The sequence below is a fragment of the Sphaerodactylus townsendi genome, linkage group LG02 (genome assembly GCF_021028975.2).
Source record: "Sphaerodactylus townsendi isolate TG3544 linkage group LG02, MPM_Stown_v2.3, whole genome shotgun sequence".
NCBI classification, from domain to species: domain Eukaryota; kingdom Metazoa; phylum Chordata; class Lepidosauria; order Squamata; family Sphaerodactylidae; genus Sphaerodactylus; species Sphaerodactylus townsendi.
Window position 1 is genome coordinate 134,553,916 of NC_059426.1, and position 5,439 is coordinate 134,559,354.

Consider the following 5,439-nt stretch of genomic DNA (forward strand, 5'->3'; position numbering starts at 1 on the left):
GTTTTTTAGCCTTTCCTTTTTCTGGATATTTTTTAAAATTCAGCACACATAATTTTGACTTGGGAAACCCCAAACACAACTCATTCTCCGTTACAGCCTTACAAAAGTGTGTGTGTGTGTGGGGGGGGGGGAGGGGTGTTGGGGGGACTGTATTTTATCTGGTAATTATAATACCAAAAGCTAAAATGACTAAACTAATGTATTTTAGTCACTGGGAAAGATTCACTGGAAAAGACAAAAATGCTAGGAAACATTGAAGACAGCAGGAAAGGAAGAAGACCCGCAATGAGATGGACTGACTCAATAAAGGAAGCCAGGACCCTCAATCTGCATGATCTGAGCAAGGCTTTTAATGAGAAGACATTTTGGAGGTCTTCCATTTGCGTCAAAAATGACTTGATGGCACATAACACAAGTGGCCAGTCCCTCTGTTCTTGCTCCCCCTTGCTTTCTCAAGGTCTAAAATCAGTCTCTTTGGGGAAGCCCAAGCCTATCAGATGAGGCAACAGGTCTACTTGTGGCCTTTGGAAAAACCAAGCATAATACAGCTCCCAGTTTTAAAGGGAGGGGCAATAGAGGAGCCCATTCTCCCACTTCCCTTTGACTCCAGGCTGCTCTAGGGCTTGCAGTGGTGCAGCAAAGTGCAAGGCAGGAGGGTGAGAAAGGAGGGTGCATCAGACATTCTAAACAGTAAATAGTCACCAGTCCCCCAACCGTCCCCCAATCTCCCATGCCCAAAGTCTACCACTGCCACTGTGAACATGTGATCCTTGAAGGGGGCGGGGAGGAAGACAAGGAACTGGAAGTTCCTGCAGGTGGAAGAGCCTGGGTGCCTTAGCCAGAGGAAGGAGGGAGATTAGCAAGGTCAAGGAAGGTTACCTGGGGGTCTGTGTCTCCCACCATATAGAACTTGACATCTTTGAACATCTCCTCAGGAACCCTCAGTTCCTCCTCCTCTTTGCTCAGCAGTCTTAACCAACTAACAGCCATAGTTTCTGCTTTACCAAGGGCTGGGACTTCCCTCTGGGCCCTGGGATCTCTTATTCACTCCTCTCCCCCCTCATCTCCTAGTAGCAGTAAGAATGAGCCATTTCTGCTGGTCAGTTGAGCCTCCCCCACCACATGCAGTCACCCCCTCTCTGCCTGCTGCCTGGGCACCTGCTTCCCTGCCGCTCCCACCCAGATTCAGCCTTGTTCTTGACCTTTGAGTGCCAATAAAGAGATGCCATTCAGATCTAGGTAGTAAGCTGCGTGGAGGTTTTTAGAATTTACTCCCAAGAAAAAGTGTTTGGAGACCTAGATGCCAGTTAAATTGTCTTGAAAGTCCCAGTATATGGAGCCGCTTTATATTCCAGTCCTCAACACATTTGCCTTACAACTGCAACAAGGCTGCCCTGCTCCTAAAGGAAATTACTAAAAAGTAATTCTTACTGCACCTAGTAGACATGTCTACTCTGAGTAAAGGTGCACTTTAGTGTTGTCCAGGTTGCGCATGGAGAAGCACCTAACCTTCCTGTCAGGACTCTCCAAGTGGTCAATCCGTAAGTATGACACAGTCCCCGACACAGTTTCTTTCATGGGATGGGACGGGATGGGATGGGGAGGACACCTGATGAGTTTGGAAATTTGGATCTTGGTCACTTTGGTTTAGAAGTGGGGAGCCGGAATGATATCTCCATATCTCAAGGGGAAGGGATAGACTAACAATTCCTGGTTTGCCTGTAGGGTTGAAAAGAGGCTTGGAGTGACAGGTCCTCTACCTTTAACCCAGCCTTCATCCGAAGGCTCTTCCTGGCATGGAGGTAAATAACCTCATCCGGAAAATGACATCCCATTAGAAGGCTGGGGCAACTTCTCCACGCAGATGGCAGCCTTGTTTGCTTGATGCGGTGTACTGAGGCCTATTCAAGGAGCTCTGAGCTCATAAGTAAGCCAGTGGCATACAGATCCACGCAAGATCCGTCGGGTTTTAGATGATAACTGGCTCCAGTGTCCTAGTCTACAATACGTTGCAAAGAATTCTACCTAAAGAATTCTAGCAGTTACCTGTTGGCTTGTCATTCTTTAAAAAGAGCTCTCTGTCCTGATCCGGAAACCCAGCAAGGGATTTCAGGCCTGAGTTTGAGCTAGAGAGAAATACCTTTTCTCGACTCTGCGGGCTGCACTCTGGAGGCGTTGTTTTTGGCTTTCCATTGAGAAAACAGATTGCCTCTATTTTGCTAGTCCTTGTTTGGAAGGCCCACGTCTGGATAAATAAGCACCAGTCTGCTGGTGAAAACGAAAGCCAAATGAAGCCCAACGGAAAAGGCGCACACTTTCCTGTTGGCCAGCCACAGCAAGGCCGGGTTTAGCTGGCAGCCGCCGGCAGCAACAAAGAGATTCCCCTCTTTTTGGGGGTGGGAGATGTTTGCTGGTGTGGTGGTGGGGGGGTGTAGAGAGAGGGTCTGGGGTTCGTAAGGAGCGGCTTCTGCTGCTGCGGAAGGTCCACCGAGTCGACCTGGTTTCCCTCCGCTGCCTGTCTCCCACAAGGAAACAAGCGGGGCATACTGTCCACACCGACCAGGTTTGCATTCCCACTGCAAGATGACTCCAGGACGTCGCACCTCTTGTGTGTGAACAAGCAACGCTCCAAGATCTACTGCTGAACAAGAGAACATCCCATGGATTTCTGTGGGCTCTCTCCCCCAGTCCCACAAACGCGTTCACACATTTGAGACATGCTCCATTAGAATGTACGCAAATGAAACACTCCACTCATGGATCGGATATTTTGGGGCGAGCTAATCTCTGTGAAAGACAGCGAAATCCAGCGAGATTTAGTCCGATTCAGTATAGTTGGAGCGTTAAATAGCTTTAACTCTCCTGTTGAACTCAATTCAATTTTAAAAGGACCCGACCTGGTGTTCCTTTGTGTAGCTAGGATACCACTTTAGCTCCCCCTCTCAGCTGATGTAACTCTCACTGCATTCAACAGGGCTTGCTCCAAAGTAAGAATGAATTAAATTGCAACTATATTTGGACTATCTCCCAATGTCTCTTTCTCCTGTACTTTTGGAGGGCGGGGGGATCCTCTTGAAACCATGGTGCCCACAGGGATTTGCAGGTTCTTCTTAGGAATCACTTATTTGCACTATTTACTAAAGAAGAATATTGTCTGGAAAAGCCAGATTCAAACCACCTATATCCTAATTGTAACTGTGCCTTCCACACAGAAGAAAGCCCAAAGAATAAGCACTGAAGTAGTGGATGAAGACCTCTGTTTTTATTCAAAAACAGATCCCAGCAAGTTCAGTGTGATCAGCTATGTTTATGACAGGAGGCAGAAGGGAGACACCATGATATTGCTAGCCTGATCTTATCAGATCTTGGAAGCTAAGCAGGGTCAGTGTTCAGAAGGGAGACCACCAAGGAAGACTCTGCAGAGGAAGATGATGACAAACCACCTCTGTCGTGCAATACTGCTGCTGCTGCAGGGCATGAAAATGTGAATCACTCCCTGGACTGATAAGCCCCACCCACAATATAATACTATCAACCACATCTTTGCATAACAAGTTCCACCCAAACACTTACTGATTGGTTCCCCATCCTGGGACATGGACAATATATACCCCAAACAATCCCTTCTCTCTGGACACAGTGTGTAACGGACTTCTCTCTGTAATACACCTCTGAAGATGCCAACCACAGATGCAGGCAAAACGTTAGGAATAAGATCCACCAGACCACGGCCACACAACCCAGAAAACCCACCATGACCAAACCACCTCTGCTTCTCACTTACCTTGAAAGTTTCTTGCTGGGGTCACCATGAGTCAAATATGACTTGATGGCACTTTATATGCATCAGACAGCAGGCTTACTTGAAAGTTCACTCCATTTCATTTAAAGAGTTAATATTACTTCCTAAATATGAATTGGATTGATTTTCTAGATTCTTATGTTCTTATTTTGAGTCTATGAAATACTACAAGATAATTTGGATCTTTTTCCTATTATTATTATTATTATTTATTAGATTTTTATACCGCCCTATCCCCAAGGGTCTCTACAGAATAACATGTTTGGAATACATATAATTATCACTGGGACACAATGAGGCTCTTGGAAGGACGATCCACACGATAGAACTGATTACCAAACCCCAAATAAAAGTGCATAGGATTGCAAGGTTATTGTTGTTTTTTTTAGCATACCCCAGTTTTGTTCCAAATGAAGGCTTGGGAGTTTTATCTTAAAGGAGGGTACCCACCACAACTCAATAAACTCCTAATTTTGGGAAGTAGGGGAGATGGAACTTCAGGGAACTTCAACAAAATTGCAGGGCTCTCTGCTCATGGGAAAGGCAAACACAGATTTTTACAAATGCTCTTTCAAGAGCAGAGACTTGGACCCCCAGTCAGCTTCAAACTATGAGGCAGACAGCTCCTAAACGTCTTGGAAACAGTAACCATTTTTACTGACTTGAAGAACAATGGTAAGAGATACAGATAAGAATTGGCTCCACCAGAAACTACTCAATCCAGAGCTGTTCCAGTTTCCAGATGATGACTTGCCTAACCCTTACCTTTTGTAACAGGACTTATTTTGGGTGATGTCAGTGTTACACTCACTTAGGCCCCTTCCGCACACGCAAAATAATGCGTTTTCAAACCACTTTCACAACTGTTTGCAAGTGGATTTTGCCATTCTGCACAGCTTCAAAGAGCACTGAAAGCAGTTTGAAAGTGCATTATTCTGCATGTGCGGAATGAGCCTCAGTCTGCTAATTTTGTATCCTATTCCTCCCCTATGTTATCTCTCCTTTGGTTTTGCAGGCAACAACCCCTTGAGGTGCATTAGTCTGAGGCTGGTTGCTGCTGTTCCAGTGTGAGCCAGGGAACTTCAACGTGAAGCTGTTGGATGAAAGTCACTATGCAATATTGACACACAGTATAAATAAATATACAGTACACATATTTGCACTGTATATTTATAACCAGCCTTTCTTTCACATTGGAACTAATAGTAAATTACACATGATTCCCAAGAGATCTCTCATCCAGGCAATGAGCATACTTGGATCTGTTCTGAAATGTTGCTAGACCACATGCCTCTACACCAGTTCCAAGAATAATTCCCTCCCTAAAATTGAATGCACATATGCCCAACTACTTTCTAGATCCCCACTTAGCATCTTTTCAAGAATTGCAAAAATTCCTCTTACTGTTCCTTTTCAGTGCAGTCCTAGTTCCGAACTGGTCAATGGCAGACATATAGAACCAAGAAGGCCTAGCAGTGCAATCTTACAAACATTTTCCTAGAAGTAAGCCCCAATGAATAGGATCTGAGTAGGATTTGAGTATACCTGCTTAGATAAATAGGTTGCCAACCTCCAGATGGGACCTGGAGTTCTCCCAGGGCTAAAATTGATCTCCAGATTCCACAGTTTTAGAGAAA